Source organism: Pleurodeles waltl, chromosome 1_2, assembly GCF_031143425.1.
Source record: "Pleurodeles waltl isolate 20211129_DDA chromosome 1_2, aPleWal1.hap1.20221129, whole genome shotgun sequence".
Taxonomy (NCBI): Eukaryota; Metazoa; Chordata; class Amphibia; order Caudata; family Salamandridae; genus Pleurodeles; species Pleurodeles waltl.
In genome coordinates this window covers 1,264,623,325-1,264,642,323 of record NC_090437.1, presented here as the reverse complement: position 1 = coordinate 1,264,642,323, position 18,999 = coordinate 1,264,623,325, and the positions used below count along the sequence as shown (strand labels likewise).

At 42.5% G+C, this 18,999-nt stretch overlaps 1 protein-coding gene and 1 long non-coding RNA gene across 8 annotated transcripts in view; one reads left to right on the top strand and one right to left on the bottom strand.

The window, feature by feature from the left end:
• Positions 1–18,999, top strand: part of CTNNA2 (catenin alpha 2) — a 2,570,005-nt gene that overhangs the window by 255,080 nt on the left and 2,295,926 nt on the right. The window lies entirely within an intron of this gene.
• The window catches only part of LOC138296174 (uncharacterized), a 257,052-nt gene that overhangs the window by 220,711 nt on the left and 17,342 nt on the right, over positions 1–18,999 (bottom strand). Inside the window, exon 4 of one of the 6 annotated variants that reach the window (XR_011203784.1) lies at positions 15,017–15,222. The exons of the other annotated variants lie outside the window; for them this stretch is intronic. This is a non-coding gene — a long non-coding RNA (uncharacterized lncRNA). Of the gene's footprint in view, positions 1–15,016; positions 15,223–18,999 lie in introns of those variants that run through there. 6 annotated transcript variants of the gene reach the window in all.

The following is an 18,999-nucleotide window of genomic DNA, read 5'->3' as shown; positions in this document are numbered from 1 at the left end:
TAAGTCAATCAGTTGATTTCGTTTGTCCAAATAGCATAATCAGGTACATGTATTACACGTTTTCTAAGATCCTAAATCGTGTTATATTTTAGTATTTATACATCTATTCATGTTTACAGGGGGCGCGGCCATCAGGAGGTCGGAGGTTCTTTAATTTCAACTGGGTGGGCTTTATCTCCCCTCATACTGCAGTTCTTGGTGGGTGGGGGCCGAGTGTTTACAGCCCCTGCAGCTCCTCACAAGACTTCGGATTCAGCATCCCCATGTGTGAAATCATTGGGTCAGGGCTTTTCACACCAAAGAAATCGGCGCCCGGAAGTACGGGTATATTTGTAGATGCCTGGAACGGTGACACACCCAACCCCACTGAGATACCAGTACAACTCTGAGCAACTCTTATTAAAGGCTGTTGTACTATAAACCTGACCGGGGCTGCGCTGAGCTCTACATGCTTTATCTACCTAACCTAACACCAAACATGAGGGGCTGTGACCTTGCAAACATGGGTTTACTCAATGTTTCATGTAGGGTAGAATGAAACATGGTATAGCTCCACACTGACTCCGAAAATGTGTACGTCATGAATGGGATTGGTTTCAGCACCACTGGAAGGCAGAGCGTAAGCTCCGAAGAGAGGGGACCGAGAATTGCTAGCATCTCAGGGGGTGTCAAGAGGTGACAAGGGATTGCAAGGAGCAAGAAACATCACTAGGACAGAGGCAGTGGTGTAAGAGGCGGTGTGGGGGGCTTCAGCTGAAGGGGGCCTCCTCAGCACTGCACCTTGCCTGAGTGAGTCTGGGGGATGGGGCGGGCCCTCCATGCCCTTTTCAGGTGAGGCTCCAGTTTTGTTACGCCATTGGACAGAGGATAGATACAAACAAAAGGAGAATGCTAAAACCATCCCTAACTTTATAGGCCAGAGAGATGGTGGATGATTGGAGCCTCTCCTGGAGACATGCGTCAAACAACGGTGCTAGAAATGGGCAGGGAGTTCCGCTGGTACTCCCGGGCAAAGTGAGAGAACTAGTCACTGGGGCATAACCATCCTTAGTACAGCTGGTGCAGTGGCACCCGGAGCCAAGTCTCTTGAAGACAACAACAACCATCAACCTGAGGGGTCTCTCCACATGAACAGAGCTCTGTTTTGCTTTACAAGTTTGCCTAGTCTATTTAGCCTATCCCATTTCAAAGCCATTTCTCTCTCCCCTGTGAATTTGCAAGTAAGAAAACCTGAGAGCTATGGACATACAGCCTGGGAGTACTTCTGCTCTGGACAGGGCCTGTTAATGTGAAGGAGTAATCCTTCTGTGGCAGAGGCAGCATCATCAATCAGAGATCCACTTTCTTTCCTTTATCCTGGGGTGCGTTAACTATGTCACTGGCAAATAAGCACAGCAGGTCCAATGAAGCAAGTTAATGAGATTCCTCACTAGCCGAGCAGATGTGATTATCCTCATTATTTTCACCCTGGCTGAAAAACATAAAACTTTTCAAATTCCACATTTCAAACACATAACCAAAATCCACCTTTGGATTTGGTTTCATTGGTTAAACTAACCATACTTAAAAAGGTAGGACTATTTTGTCGTTTTCCTACTAAGAGATGCAGTGTAGAATGGTACTTTTGGTTTGTAAGGTAGCGCTGTAGGAAACTAGAGATATCTCTAGACTGCAAAGATAACCATGCTTTTGTGCAATTCTGTAACTAAACATATCTGCAACTGAGTAAGGCAGCCTGTAAACTGAGAACAACCTTACAGACCGTTATAGTGTATGCACTACATGATCAACCTGGTCACTCAATTTCATGTCAATATAGTCGCACATTTGCAGGAGCTGGATGAGGTGAAGGGAAATACCACACGCACGCTGTCTGTGGGGCTTTCTCAGCTGACATTGCGCCACACCAGATATTCTTAACCTTAGGATCCAAAGGGAAACCCAACTGCGGGAAAACAACGTGCAGAGGATATTTCAAAATGTTCAGAAAGTCCTGAAACTATGGCATGCAGCCACGGAAAATACACCAGTTTAATATGAGGTGGAACCGTGCATTTGACTGAGCTTTTCACACTGTTTTTTCTCTTCAGTAATTTCCACTGTCCATAAATCTTTTCCCTGAAGCAATCCTAAAGAACTGGAGGTAATTCTTTGTCTTGACCTACTTTGAAAAAACACTTACACCAACATGTGGATGGAGAACAAGCCTTTGACTTAGTGTGAGTTTCCAACTAATTTTTTTGACTGCCACAATCAGGCTCTTTTTGCTTCCCTTTCTGGCCCCATTCTGGAGAAAAGTAAGGGGAAAATGCCACTTAATTTCAGCAAGGAGGTATTTTCTCATGGGTGAATGACACTCCACAAAAAATCCAGAGTTTATGAATCAAAATATCAAAATCTCCCATTAAGAAGAGGACAGACACTTTTTTGACTGTAGTCAAAACATACTGTGTCAAAATGTTTTTAACCCCTTCGCTGCCAGGCCTTTTCCCCGTCAGGTGCCAGGCCTTTTTTTGCTATTTAGGGCAGTTTGCCCCTAGGCCCTCATATTTTTTTGTCCACATGAGCTACCTACACCAAATGTGCGTCCTTTTTTCCAACATCCTATGGATTCTAGAGGTACCCAGAGTTTGTGGGTTCCCCTGAAGGAGACCAAGGAATTTGCCAAAATACAGCAAAAAATTAGTTTTTTTTTAAATATTTGAAAAAAGGGCTGCAGAAGATGGCTTGTAGTTTTTCCCCTGAAAATGGCATCAACAAAGGGTTTACAGTGCTAAAATCACCATCTTCCCAGCTTTCCGGAACATGAAGACTAGAATCAGAAAACTAAATTTTTCAACACAATTTTGGCATTTTACTGGGACATACCCCATTTTTACGATTTTTGTGCTTTCAGCCTCCTTCCACTTAGTGACAGAAATGGGTGTGAAACCAATGCTGGATCCCACAAAGCTAAGAATTTCTGAAAAGTAGACAAAATTCTGAATTCAGCAATGGGTAATTTGTGTAGATCCTACAAGAAAATAACAGCTGAAATAAAAAAAAAAATGAAATTGAGGTGAAAAAAACAGCCATTTTCTCCACTTTTTACTCTGTAACCTTTTCCTGCGATGTCAGATTTTTTAAAGCAATATACCGCTACGTCTGCTGGACTCTTTTGGTTGCGGGGAGATATAGGGCTTGTAGGTTCATCACAAACCCTAGGTACCCAGAGCCAATAAATGAGCTGCACCTTGCAGTGGGTTTTCATTCCATACAGGGTATACAGCAATTCATTTGCTGAAATATAAAGAGTGAAAAATAGGTATCAAGAAAACCTTTGTATTTCTAAAATGGGCACAAGATAAGGTGTTGAGAAGCAGTGGTTATTTGCACATCTCTGAATTCTGGGGTGCCCATAATAGCATGTGAATTACAGAGCATTTCTCAAATACACATCTTTTTTACACAGTGTCTTCCATTTGGAAGGAAAAAATGTAGAGAAAGACAAGGGGCAATAACACTTGTTTTACTATTCTACGTTCTCCTAAGTCTCCCGATAGAAATGGTACCTCACTTGCGTGGGTAGGCCTAATGCTCACGACAGGAAATGCAACATGAACACATCACATTTTTACATTGAAATCCACTGTGTTTTTTGCAAAGTGCCTAGCTGTACATTTTGGCCTCTAGCTCAGCCGACACCTAGGGAAACCTACCAAACCTGTGCATTCTTTAAAACTAGACACGTAGGGGAATACAATATGGAGTTACTTGTGGGGCTCTCACCAGGGTCTGTTACCCAGAATCCTTTGCAAACCTCCAAATTTGGCCAAAAAAACACTTTTTCATCTCATTTCGGTGACAGAAAGTTCTGGAATCTGAGAGGAGCCACTAATTTCCTTCCGCCCAGCGTTCCCCCAAGTCTCCCAATAAAAATGGTACCTCACTTGTGTGGGTAGGCATAGCGCCCGCGACAGGAAATGCCCCAAAACACAATGTGGACACATCACATTTTCCTAAAGAAAACAGAGCTGTTTTTTGCAAAGTGCCTAGCTGTGGATTTTGACCTCTAGCTCAGCCGGCACCTAGGGAAACCTACCAAACCTGTAAATTTTTTAAAACTAGACAACTACAGGAATCCAAGATGGGGTGACTTGTGGGGCTTTCCCCAGGTTCTGTTACCCAGAATCCTTTACAAACCTCAAAATTTGGCCAAAAAAACCCTTTTTCGTCACATTTTGGTGACAGAAAGTTCTGGAATCTGAGAGGAGCCACACATTTCCTTCCACCCAGCATTCCCCCAAGTCTCCCGATAGAAATTATACCTCACTTGTGTGGGTAGGCCTAGTGCCCGCCACAGGAAATAACCCAAAACTCATCGTGGACACATGACATTTTCCCAAAGAAAACAGAGCAGTTTTTTTGCAACGTGCCTACCTGTGGATTTTCACCTCTAGCTCAGCCGACACCTAGAGAAACCTACCAAACCTGTGCATTTTTTAAAGCTAGACACCTAGGGGAATCCAAGATGGGGTGACTTGTGGGGCTCTCACCAGGTTTTGTTACCCAGAATAATTTGCAAACCTCAAACTCTGCTTAAAAAAAGCATATTTTCCTGACTTTTCTTTGTAGGATCACCGCTCCGGCACAAAATTCCTACTCCCCAGCGATTCCCCTTTCATCCCCGACTGGAGGGTGTCGGAGGGAGGACAAAGGGGAGAGTGCTAGCGCTCCCCCCACTGGCCGGGTGCAGGAAGAGCTGGTCTCGTCCCAGGTACATGGCAACCGTGTGCCTGGACAAGACCAGCTCGCCCGGGACATCCTACGGGTTAAATTGGCGTCAATATTTGAATTTCTGCTCTTTTTTCCAGTGCCATCCCCCTATTTCCACATTTTCACTATTTACCTTCATCTTATCTTTATTTGCGTTAGATTTTTAAAGTGCTCCATAGTCATTTTACCTTTCCGTTGACATATTTTTCCTGAGCTTTATTATTTTATATTGTGATGCTATGAAAAAGAAAGAAAAATGATTGACATTCAGAAATGTGGAAGAACATTTTTCAGCCATCTATTAATCAGAAATACTAGTCTGTACTTTTGAGAATGATAGTTTATTTGATAAAAATAGAGGGGCATATTTGCAAGAAAGTGAGCCAACATAGGTGATGCGCTACATTTTTTGCTCTTCATTGCGCCCCCTAACACCATGTGAGCGCCATATTTACAATAGGGCACACACATGGCGCACGTTAGGCCGATAGCGTCAAGAATTTTGATGCTATTGTGTCACTTTGCTGGATTAGCACCAACAATTCTGGCGTTAATCCACTGACGTCAAGAGAGGCCTATTGAATACAATGGGTGCATCACGTTAATGCCTGCCTAAGGCAGACATTAAAAAAAACATAAAAAATGGTGCAGTGAAATCTTGTAAATTTTACTGCAACATTTTTCTGGGACTCCTAATGGGGGACTCCTGATGCCCCCCTGCAAGCATTGCACCATATTGTAAATATGGTGCAACAAAAATGCCACAAAATTTACGCCAATGTAGTGGAAGGAGGCTCAAGGGGCTTGTAAATATGCCCCAAAATACCTTTGTGTTGAAATAGGTTACATAATATTTCTACTTAACATACACAAAAAAAATCACACAACCATCCCCTTTTCCCTTGCTAATCTTTTTTAGACGAACACTTGCTTGGTCTTTGTTATGTATTACGTGTTCGTGTGAAACAAATTTTGGTAGCAAAATGCGTAGTTTCTTTATAGTTATTTCTTCAGTGTTGTGTAAGCTGTGCCAGTAACTATGCCGAGGAAGCAAAATACGCGAGTCTTTCGGGAAAACTATGCATTTGTGCCTAATATACTCCCCTTATCCGAAGACCAATTTTTATAGAGCTTGCAGTAGAAATGATGAATCATTTTCATTTCGCAGCAGAGACCGAGGTCTCCATTTTGATTGACTGCATTAGGTGAGGTCACCCACTGATAGATAGGCAGAGGCTATGCTCTGCAGAGTCCCCCCAGGCTAGCCAGAATTGGGTGACTACTGTTCGGTGCGCTGTGTAGATGAATGCTTCCAATAAAAATGAAACAGCAAGGAAAAAACACTGATAAAAGTTATATATGAAATTCTATACATAGCATGTGAAACAAAGTGAAAAGAAAGAATGCAAAGTCCGATTTACAAAGAAAACTGTCCTATAAATTTAATATACAGAGTTGAGCTTAATTTGGAAATGTTTACATAATCATGTGGCTGCATTAATGATACTCTGCTAAAGTTGATTCATGTTGACATCCTGCTTTGTTCTGATGTTTCTGATTATTGCTTTGATAAAGTCTTATTTAAGTTGCCATATTATTATGCTTTTGATGTGCTTATTGATATTGAGACTAATAAACATGACCTTAGAATTGTAACTAATAGGGAATAAATATCTTAACCTTTATTAGCTTTGCGTGATCATTTACTGGCTGGAAAGTCATGGTGTTTTAGTCTTATGGGAGGGTATCGGTAAAGCGAATCGATTAGTTATTGTGAATACTGATGAAGTGATTGATCTATTGATTGAAATGCCAAATAGCTATCTCGTCTTAAGGAGTCCCCAATCAGGGTCAAAAGATTCATTGGCCTAAAACGAGTCCCCGTATAAATAAATTAGCTAGGTCGGGACGCGTTATCAGATTCAAATTGTGTGTCAGTTATTCACATGCTCAGTCATGTTCGTATGTGTTTATTAGACATCGCTTAAGGTCCAAATTTACATGAATTATTTTTTAGTTGATGTCCCTCATAAGGTTTCCTTAAAGCTACTAAGGAGATCAGCCTTTTTTGGATGATTAGTTCACTGATGAAATGTTTAATTGATTTTAAGGATTTGTGTATTAATTTCTGCCATTCCAGACCCAGCTAAAGACTCCATCCATATTTATTGTACCAGCCTCTCGGTCACTTCGTAAGGAAATCAGTGATGGTCTTGCTGCTATGATCAAAGGGGTATTAACAATCTGCCCCATGTGAAGGCACAATTTAGATATAGTGGTAACAAGACCATTGTAGCCTCACCACATCGATGGCATTAAGTCTTAGGGGCACTAACTCAATGTAATCACACTGATGTAGCAATCAGCACTACAGAGGTTGCCACTAGAGGGATCATAATTACAGAGATTTCCACTATGTAATTTAAGGTAAGTAATATAACTCATTTAAAGCTAAGGGTTTGCCATATAGTAATTGAAAAGGACTAAGGTTTGCTAATGTGATGTAACTAAATATAATGATAGTAACAACAACAATAAAAATAATAATGATAATATATGGGATAAAGTACCCTCTGTTGTACATTATAAGCATATTACAAATCACGGTGGAGCCATTACCATATTGCGGAACGAGTCTAACGGCTGATTTTCTTTATAAGGTTATGGATCTCTGAGGCGACTTGCAAAATCCTTATCATGTACTGTAGAGGATATTTTATTACTTATGATACAATATCACACTACCACCTTTCCCACAAACCAGTTAAATCCATGGCCTGTAGTTCCTTCATATGAAAGAGACAGCATGTTTGCAAACGTGAAGGATACAATAGAATATCTAGTGCAAAACTACACACATCAAAAAAGTCACAGATACTTGGAATGTGTTGAAATATGCAGAAAATGTCTAACTTTTCCATAATTACAAAAGAGCTGCAAAAAATAAATATGTTGTCTTTCTGCATGCCACTGTACAGATAGAAAAACAGAGCAGAAGAAAGACAGCTGCTTGAATTATTCTCAGTGACCTACCTTTCCCCTCGGCTGCTGGCTTTGGCAGCAGGCATTTTGCGACATCAGAAATCAGCTCTAATACGTTATTATAGTGAGCAGCTGTAAGAAATTGGGTTACTGGTTGAGGGAGGTGAAACCCTATTCAACCAACAACTACAATCCTTATAAAGGTGAAGTGTAGGAAGTTGGCTCTGTATGCACTATTTCAAAGTAAGGAATAGTATGCACAGAGTCCAAGGTTTCCCCTTAGAGGTAAGATAGTGGCAAAAAGAGATAATACTAATGCTTTATTTTGGGGTAGTGTGGTCGAGCAGTAGGCATATCAAAGGAGTAGTGTTAAGCATTTGTTGTACATACACAAGCAATAAATGAGGAACACACACTCAGAGACAATTCCAGGCTGTTAGAAATGGGGTTTTTGGTTGGCAGTCAGGTTACCCCCTGTCCAAGCAAAAGCCCTCACTCTAGTCAGGGTAAGTCACACACAATCCAAGATTATCCTGTGCCCACCCTCTGGTAGCTTGGCACGAGTAACTTTGGTGAACAGAGCCGCTGTCCTCGGGAGTTCTTGGTCCTTCTAGATGCAGGGCAGCCCTCTGAGGATTCAGGGGTCGCTGGTCCCTGTGGTAAGCGTCGCTGGAGCAGTGTCTTTAGAAGTGGGGAGACAGGCCGGTAGAGCTGGGGCCAAAGCAGTTGGTGTCTCCGTCTTCTCTGCAGGGTTTTTCAGCTTAGCAGTCCTCTTCTTCTTAGGTTGCAGGAATCTGAGTTCTTAGGTTCTGGGGATCCCTTAAATACTAAATTTTAAGGGGGTGTTTAGGTCTGGAGGGTTAGTAGCCAATGGCTACTAGCCCTGAGGGTGGCTACACCCTCTTTGTGCCTCCTCCCTGAGGGGAGGGGGTCACATCCCTAATTCTATTGGGGGAATTCTCCATCTGCAAGATGGAGGATTTCTAAAAGTTAGAGTCACCTCAGCTCAGGACACCTTAGGGGCTGTCCTGACTGGCCAGTGACTCCTCCTTGTTTTTCTCATTATCTCCTCCGGCCTTGCCACCAAAAGTGGGGCCGTGCCCTGTGGTGCTGTAACAAAGGGGGTGAGCCTTTGAGGCTCACCGGCAGGTGTTACAGTTTCTGCAGGGGGAGGTGTGAAGCACCTCCACCCAGTACAGGCTTTGTTACTAGCCACAGAGTGACAAAGGCACTCTCCCCATGTGGCCAGCAACATGTCTGGTGTGTGGCAGGCTGCTAGAACTAGTCAGCCTCCACGAATAGTCGGTTAAGGTTTCAGGGGGGCGGGTGTATGTTACAATAAAATGTACACTGGCATCAGTGTGCATTTATTGTGCTGAGAAGTTTGATACCAAACTTCACAGTTTTCAGTGTAGCCATTATGGTGCTGTGGAGTTCGTGCATGACAGACTCCCAGACCATATACTCTTATGGCTACCCTGCACTTACAATGTCTAAGGTTTTGCTTAGATGCTGTAGGGGCACAGTGCTCATGCACTTGTGCCCTCATCTGTGGTATAGTGCACCCTGCCTTAGGGCTGTAAGGCCTGCTAGAGGGGTGACTTATCTATCCTGCATAGGCAGTGTGAGGTTGGCATGGCACCCTGAGGGGAGTGCCATGTCGACTTAGTCGTTTTGTCCTCACTAGCACACACAAGCTGGCAAGCAGTGTGTCTATGCTGAATGAGGGGTCCCCAGGGTGGCATAAGACATGCTGCATCCCTTAGAGACCTTCCCTGGCATCAGGGCCCTTGGTACCAGGGGGTACCAGTTACAAGGGACTTACCTGGATGCCAGGGTGTGCCAATTGTGGAAACAAAAGTACAGGTTAGGGAAAGAACACTGGTGCTGGGGCCTGGTTAGCAGGGTCCCAGCACACTTCTCAGTCAAGTCAGCATCAGTATCAGGCAAAAAGTGGGGGGTAACTGCAACAGGGAGCCATTTCTTTACATGAAGTCACAATCAAACCCCAAATTAACCTATGCCAAGCTCCCTGGTCGCTTTGAGAAGAGCAGTCAGTCTTTACTTAGAGTCAATGTGTACAATCTTATTGCAGCAGCTAAGGCAGTAATAACATGAAACCACAAACGAAAATCCCACACCAATGTAGAAAAAATAGAGTAAATTTCAATAAATAAAGATCAAAACAACAAAAATGTATTCAGTAAAACCGGCGATATGCAATTTTGAAGATTCAAGTGACAATAGCACCAAAAAGCACAAAGTGCCAACTCTGCTTATTTGGCCATGCCACATCGGAACAAAACCCATTTCTAATTTCCTTATAATAGATGATTTGTGATGCATCCAGACCCCTATAAAAAATAGCATAGCCTCTGTTAGACCTGTGGGGCTTATGGTGGTCTTCCCTCAACCTTTTTGCCTTCACCCCTCCTATAAACTTTGTGCTTCTACATACTATTTTCAATGAAACCTTTGAAATTGCATAGCTTTGGTTCTATTGATTGGACTTTTGTTGTTTTGGTCTCAAATAATTTATTACATTTTTTACTCTTTTTTCCTACTGTAAATTAGTATGTTTGTGTGTTTTCACTTAATTCCTTTCTGAAGTGCGGCATAAATATGTTACACATTGCCTAACTGATTGTGCCAAGCTACCAGAAGGTTAAGCGCCGGTTAATTTGGGGTAGCTTGAGACTCCACCCTGACAGTAATGCATCCGTAACTTACTGATAATGGCATTACTGCTAATCCTACTCCCTCACCTTAATTCTTAACCAATGAGGCTCTCTTGCCTCCAATAAACCCCTCCCTTCCTAAATAAAAACGCCCCCACCTGCTCCTCTTCCTGTACATAAACAAGCCAACCAGATACTCAATTGTTTTGGACTGGGAGGGCCGGAGCACCTTGAAGGAAGGTGAGGGAGTAGGATTAGGAGTAAGGCCATTATCGGTACGCAATGGATGCATTATCTCACGTCCCTCCCTTGCCTTTCTTCTTAACCAATGAGACAAGGCAAGTAAAAATAGAAATGGACTACTGAGTCGCTAACACTCAAATTTAATAGAGCCCAGATCATATACAGAAATACCTCTATTCCCTCATAGAGGATAAAACTCTGTGACCCAATACATACATATCTAAACTCAGCAATCCGATAACATCAAACAAATGTAGTGGGAGTGGACCAAGTCGCTGCACTACAAATCTCCACAACTGCAGTCCCCTGCAATTCTGCCATCGTTGCCACCATTCTGTGCATAGACCACCCCAGAAAATGCAAGGGAGAATTTAACACCCTTCAACTCTTATGCCAAACTAGACCGAAGAAAGTATTCACCTACTCAAGGCCGCAGAAGATGGCTTTTCCCTTTTCTTATCAGGACCAAAATTTACAAATAATGTGTCTCCTTTACGGAACAACTTCACCACATCCAGGTACCACAGCAAAGACCGCCTCACTTCCAAACAGTGCAACTTGCACTCCTCATCTGTGGATGGTTCTGGACAAAAGGCCATCAGAATCAGTTCCTGACTTACATGAAAAGCGGAATTGACTTTAGGTATGACCGAGGGCACCGGAGCCAGAACAATCCTGTCCTGAAACACCTTACAGAAAGGAAACTTACAGGAAAAGGCCCCCATCTCCCCCAAGCACCTCGCAGGCCACAAGAAAGCAAGTCTTAAATGCTTAAAAGTTTCAAATCAACACCCTCCAGGGGTTTAAATTGAGGCCCTAATAAGGCATCCAAAACCAGATGCAGATTCCAACTAGGGAAAGAACAAACCATTCTAGGAAACAAATTCAACAGACCCTAAAAAAATCTAGGCATCAGCCATCCATCATCCTTTAGATTCTGCCAAGAACTATGAAATGACTGAATTGCTACCCACTGAATCCTCAAAGTGGCGACCAGCTGACCCAAGTTAGCACCATTCTGTAAAAAATGCATAGCCAAAAATAGACTGGCAACTGTAGGATCCACCTGCTTCCTCAACCATCAAGTAGAAAAGGCCCTCCAGTGCCTGGCATAAGAATGCAGACGATCTCTGTGAAGTCTTTAGGGTCCCTGCCAGCTGCTCAGGAATACCCAGATTAGCTCTCTGTTCAACATCCATGTAGTCAAATGCAACTTCCTCAATGACCCCAGAGGAAGAATCATAAAGACTAGCGGAAATGGAAGCACTGGCAGATCCCACTCCTTACCGCTCCTCAACAACTCAGGTAGAAGAAACTAATTAGATTGAGGCCACCCTGGTTTCACCAAAATCACCTGCACCCTCTCTTTCCTGATCCTAACCAGAAATGCCCTGACCAACTGAAAATGTGGGAAGGCATATTTCAGGCTCAGATGCCAATGACAAGTCAACCTGTCCACTCCCCAAACCAGAGGACAGCGACCCCTTAAAAAAAAATATCTGCACTTTTACATTCACTAGAGAAGCAAACAAGTCAACTACTGGAAGACTCCACCTCAGAACAAGTAGATCGAATAGAAACGGGTGTAGGGAAAAATGCTTGGAGGATGGAATTTCTTTGCTTAACATATCTGGCTGGATATTCTCCTCCCTAAATGTAAAGACTGTTTGGAGATACAACATAAACCTATACCCACAAAAAAATGTAGCATGCAATCAAGTTTAGGGACCTGGACCTGTACCACATATCTGTTGACATAAGCCCTTGCCACCAAATTGTCTGTCTGGACTAGTACCACCTTCCGTTTCAGGATTGCCTGAAAATACACCAGAGCCAGAAGAACAGTCTTCAACTCCCTCCATTTCTATGACCTCCAAGAGTCCTGAAGAGTCCAGAACCCTTGAACCTGCTTTGACTTCAGCTAAGCCCCTCCACCCGGAGAGACTGGCTTCCATCATTACAAACACCAGAGCTTGAGGATACAGGGGATCACCTTGAGCAGATGCTCTTGCTTCAACCACCACAACAGTTCCCTGGGGACTGGAGTTGCCATTGGGATATGGACCTGAAGATTGAGAGCCCTTGAGACCAATGGAAGAGAATCCAGTTGACCAGAATGTGCAGGTGAAACCTGGCCCGTGGGACCAGGAACACAGCTGATGCCAAGTGACCCTGCACCCTGAACCACTCCCCAGCACTTGGTACCTCCTGACCCCCAACGACTGAACCTGATCCTGCAAGCTTACCAATCTCCTCTCTAACAATGTCACCAATCCTCTGAGAGTCAGAAAACATTCCCCGATGAACACTGTATCCTGGGATGGATCCAAAGATGACATTTCCCAATTTATAAAAAAATCCGTGCCCTTGTAGGACCTTCAGCACTCTTGTCACATGAACCCCTAATTGTGACTCGCTTGCAGACTGAACCAAGAGATTGTCAAAACAGGGATTCACAAACACACCCTAGGCATGAAGAATAGCCATTAGTGGTGCCAGAACCTTCCTAAAGACCCTAGGTGAGGACTTGAGCCCAAAGGAAAGAGAACAGAAAACTGGAATTTGTTGCCCTATCGCAAGTCACAGAAACTGTTGATAGGGACCTGCAACAGGAACATGTAAGAAGGCATCCTGAGCCTGAATAGTCAACATTCGGAATGGCTTTTATCTATGAATTAACCCACTTGAGATCCAGGATTGGCCGAAATGCCCCTAACACCGTCTGAACCAGAAACAAGATGGAATAGGCCCTTTTCTATTGTTCTGCCACTGGTACCCTGCAGATACCCCCTTCTGCCAATGAGTCCCTAACCCCATCCAGCAGGGCCAACCTCTTCCCCTTGGAGTCAGCAGGACACCGGTATCTGGGGGCACATGATTGAATTCTGTTGTGTAGCCCTTATCCACAATGTCTAGTACTCATCGGTCCAACACATACTGCTGGCAAATGTACAGAATATGCTAGATCCTGACTCCTACCGGCAATGTCCCACCGTGCCAGTGATTGTCGGAAGGGCCTTTCTTAGAGGCCCTCTTCTGAGCAGGTACATTGAGTTTCAGAGAAAACTGGGGCTGAAAACTCATCCTCTGAAAGGAAGATTGACAGCACTCATGCTTGGGGAGCATTTATAGGCTTTCTTCCTACCCTCTTCCAGCAGATGAACCCCCTTTATATGGCAAGGCTTGTTTTCAAATGGCTTAGAGATCATGGCCGGTAACTGCTCCCCAAACAGCGCCTGACCCTCAAATGGGATTTTATAAGGGCTGCCTTCTCCCCATTGTCTGCCTTTCCTGCCTCAGACATAGAGTTCGCCTGACCACAATCAAAAACCCAGTGGACATAGTGGACATGTGTATAATATCGAAGGAAATGTTAGCCAGCAACCTCACTTGCTGTTCCAAAGCTGCCAATGGATCAGGGCACTGTGTCCCCTCCTGAATGGCCAAAGCCAGCTTAGTGAAGTCCTGCACCAGAGATTGTGCTGACTACCCCAAGAAAAGACTTGCTTTCAAAGCCAAATTCTCAGCCATAAATTCTCTCTTAATACCAGAGTCCTCCCACCTATCAATGGCATCAGTGAGAGTATACTACTCTGGAATAATGGCCATTCAGGGTAGCCAGAGATAAAATCCAGATGAACTAAATGAGGAAGAGTGTCCTCCCCTTCCAACAAGTAAAACTTTTCTAGGAATCCAGGGACCTAAATCTTATCAACATTCTCCCATTCCCTCATTACCATATCCCCAACAGAACCTTGAAAGGTCAAGGCAAACCTAGACGGCGTAACATACTGAGAAAACAGAGCAGTCCCAACCTCCACTGCCTGAAATGATGGAAATCCCAGGTTTTTCCTCACATGGGCCAGAATGTCCCACATCTTTTCTCGGGAAACATACTTCCCTCCTGATGAAGTAGATGGAGCCTCCAAATCCGGGCAGAAGAATCATTGTCGGCCACCACAGACGTAGGCTTGGACAGTTTGACAGGTTTCTCAGGCCGAGACTGAAGAGTTCTTGCCATGCCTACCTCAATCATGTTTTGCACCTCTTCCCTAGAGATGAGGCACACTCCCCCATCCTGTACTCCGAGCATCCTGAGTCCGCTTGCGAGGGTGAGGAACATTCCTCCAAGGAAGAAGCAGTTGTTAGAACATGCTCCCATTTGTTAGCTCTCTTCCCTTTTATGATCAAACATAAATGCCCCAAAACCCATAAGGGCCCCTTAAATAAGGAAAACCAAACCTCAACCTAAACCAGTGTGGAAATGCCAGGAGAGGCAATCCATTTACCAATCACAGTCCCCACACTTTACCCCAAAAGTGGAAACAAAAACGGGCTCAAACCTATTCTTACCACCTTTCTCTTTAAAGAAATTCCTCTGCAAATGTGACCTGCCATGCAGAGCCATTGACCTGGAAGCTCAGCCACAGCAGGACTACCCAAGTCTGTTGCGGCATCCACTAGCCATGTTCCTTCACCAGCCACACTGCCAAATTCAAAAACACTGCCAGGCTGGGAGACCGTCGCTCGGAGTTCTGCTCCCAGCGGGAAAGTTCCCCAGGCCCTGCCATGAAGGAGGAAAGAAGATAAGTTTCCTGGGAGACAAAAGATAACAGGAAGAGGGGGGTGCATTTTTATTCAGGAAGGGAGGGGTCTCTTGGAGGCAAGGGAGCCTTATTGATTAAGAAGGAAGGTGAGGGAAGGATGGGAGGTAATCATGGTTTCTACTTGAGAAGGGTTTCACCCTCACAACCACAGAGATTGCAGAATCCAAATAATAATAATACATTTCCTGGTTTTAATATTGTGCATCATTATGCTCTTTTACATTTCTAAACACCAAAAATATCAGGTTGTACCGTTATCCAGTTCAATGGTATTCATTTTCCTGTCCTTTGAAGGATGAAAAGCTGAGTTTGCTTTGCTAGGTCTCAAACCATGTGACTTGAGTATCAGAGTCAGCAGCGATCAGTTTAAGTCACTTAGCTATCCTGCTAGATAAATCAAGAGTGAGGGTGGTGTAGAGGTGTGCATGCATCACAAAGCCTATGTGAGCACTGATCACAATGCAGCTGCTATACTGTTTTTTTAATTTAACTTTCCAAGATGGCAGACATCTGTGATGATGAGGGGTTATGGTTATTTATCTACATTAAGATGAGGAGTTAGTATTACTTTTTCATTTAACATAAATTACAAAAGTTTGGCGTATGGGTTAGAATATTGCTTCTTTTTATTTAGTTTAACATAATTCCAAATAATGTAGGATTAGCATTAATTTTGGCATGTGGGTTAAGTTGTTACTAATTTAATATATTTTTAATGAATTAATTATCAGATTTAGTGTTAGTAGTCACATTATGTTGATGCAATTTTGTACATTGATAATAATAACATTAATCAGAATAAAACATCTCATGAACTTTTAAGGATTAGATTTATAAGAAATTATTTTATTTTATTGACTTTAAATTAAATTAGTTAAGGTTAAGCATTAGTTAAATTGGGCTGGTATTAGCCGTTGCTATATCACATGATTTAGAATAATGCTTAGGCTTATGTTTGATTTCTAATAAACTAACACATATTTTTAACTAACTTTGAAGTCAGGATTGGGTGAAAGGTAGGGGTAAATTTAGGATAAGTACATATTTTTTAAATATAAGTTAATTGCATTCATTTAATATGGATGTAAAGTCAATGCAGTCCAGTTGAAATAGTGGTAAATTATATTCAAAATTTATCATGTCATTGTCGTCCCAGTTCAGACGGTAGTGTCTAATGAAGTGGTATCTTGGGGTGATGAACATCAAGCAGAAACATGCATTAAATTCTAACTCTTATCTTCGGATTGCTTATGCTATCACTGCTAACACTTTAGAAAAAGCATCTACATCTGGATGGAAAGCACCTTGCTATCTTGAAGAATTTTGAACTGCTCACACCTCCACCATTTTAAACTCAAATATAAGAAAATAAAAGTATGTGTTTCTGAATTAAAAGGAGCAACAAAGCAGTTTTTTCTGGCACAGTAAACAAACATTGGCAAAGCCAATCGATCTGATGTTTGGGAATTACCTGTCCGTTTGGGCAATGTCTATTTTGTTCCAGTTTTTTTGTATAAAGGCATGCACTACGTGCAAACAAATGTTGAAACAGAAATCGCAATTTGGGAAAAGCAAAGGGCCAGGGTGCTGGGGGCCTAATGCCCCATTTCCTGCACCCCATTTTTTTTTTTCCACATGTAAAGTACACACATGCCAAAAGGGCATGTGTGCTTTACATATCAAATTTAAAAATGCAGTTTTACTGCATTTTTAAATTTTGCACCAGGTTACCACCTGGTTGCAGGTCATGGTATTTTGCACTTGCCAAATACCATTCTGCGAAAAATCGCAATTTGCGATTTTTTGCAGAATTGCATTGCGACCTGGATTTTGCGAATCGCAAATTGCGATTCGCTAAATCCAGGTCGCAACGCAGAAAATTGCAATTTTTGCGATTTTCTGTTTTTGGTCTGCGAATGCATTTGATGCATTGCAGACCCTGATTTTGCACTCGCAAACGGCCGATTTCGCTGTTTGCGAGTGGAAAATCAGATGATACATCTGGCCCAATGTGATGTTATAGTTAGGTGTTGAAAGGGGAGAAGAACTAACATTAAAAACCCAATCACCACTAAAATACATCAGTATAGTGTAATCAATTTGCTATAACTTGTGCCCCCACCATGCACTTCTTATGACCTCACATATTACCTTTTGGACTGTGGTAGTCGTAGTAATACAAAGAATATTTTTCTTTCAATTAAATGAGTGATGTCATCAGTAACATCATTTAACATATCATGAGTAACGTAATATGTAAGGTCACATGCAGTGCATGATGGGGTGCCAAGTTATAGTTCATTGACTATAGTACATCTTGTGTACTTCAGTGGTTTGAGGTGTTTTAGCACTAGTTCTTGTTGAATTCTCATACCTGACAATAACATTGGTTTAACCTTTGTTATTTTCCAGTGAATTTCTAGAGATTTGTGATTATATTCCAAATTGGTTCAGCACCTAAACCTCCATAAGCACCCAACCCTGCTGCATAAGGCCATGGGCCATGCACAGTGGGGTTGCTGCAAGTACTTAGCTCAAAACAACTTATCATCGTCCTGCCCCACGCACAGTCTACAGAGATGAGAGGCATTCAGCCTTTATTTGCTAATTTTTCACTGCAGCTTCATTGTATAAGGTAGTGCAGGCGAAAAAAAACTATTTCCAAAACACATCAGTAGATGTTCTCTTACAACAGTGTTCCTCTAAGCAGATTATTTTTAAAAGCAGCATCAATTAAATTGTGGCAATTGACTAAGAGCCACATTCCTAAAAGATTGTTTAAATGGGCATCTGCATGTTTATAAACTCTTATCTGCATGTTTTAAATGTTAAAAATCTAACTGTTATCCTAGAGTTTATGGGGAAAAATGTTACCTAGAGGCCTAGAGTAAGCCTAGAAATGTTAGACAGTCTCAGGTCCACAGATGTACTCCCGGAAGAAGTATGAGAATTGCTAAATATGACCATACGGGACATTTTTGCACTTGGTCTTGTGTGATCAAACGCAAAGTGCACAGGGAAAATATATTTTGCATCAACAAAACCAATGTTGATGATAATCTTTCCTACTCTTAGTCTAGAAAATGCATTACATTTGTCATTAACTTGAGTACATTTTCTGCACTTTCACGGTGGAAATAAGTAAATGAAACGTTTGTGAACCCCCACAAAAGTATTCATGTGAGTTTTGCACAAATGTTCTGGGCGACATTTGCTTCCTTCCCCTGAAAGTTGATTCATTGGCATAAGATTCTGTGTGAGTAAGTCTATTCACATGTGTCAATTCATCTTTTCTAAATTTGTGGTTTCCACCTGGTTTGCCCACAAACTTGCTCTCCTGTACACTTGGCTTACACCTTTCCAAAACACAATGGGGGTTATTCTAACTTTGGAGGAGTGTTAATCTGTCCCAAAAGTGACGGTAAAGTGACGTATATACCACCAGCCGTATTACGAGTTCCATAGGATATAATGGACTCGTAATACGGCTGGTGGTAAATCCGTCACTTTTCCGTCACTTTTGGGACGGATTAACACCTCCTCCAAAGTTAGAATAACCCCCAATGTGTACTTTCATAATTAGCGCAATGACCGCCTGGGAAAACGTACACTTTACAACAGCATTTCCAACAGCACGACAAAGGTAACATTATATTACCTGCCATGGAATAACATGTTTTACATGTCCCTAAGCTATGTTGTAATGATCTAATGAACTAGAGTCATTGTTTTTT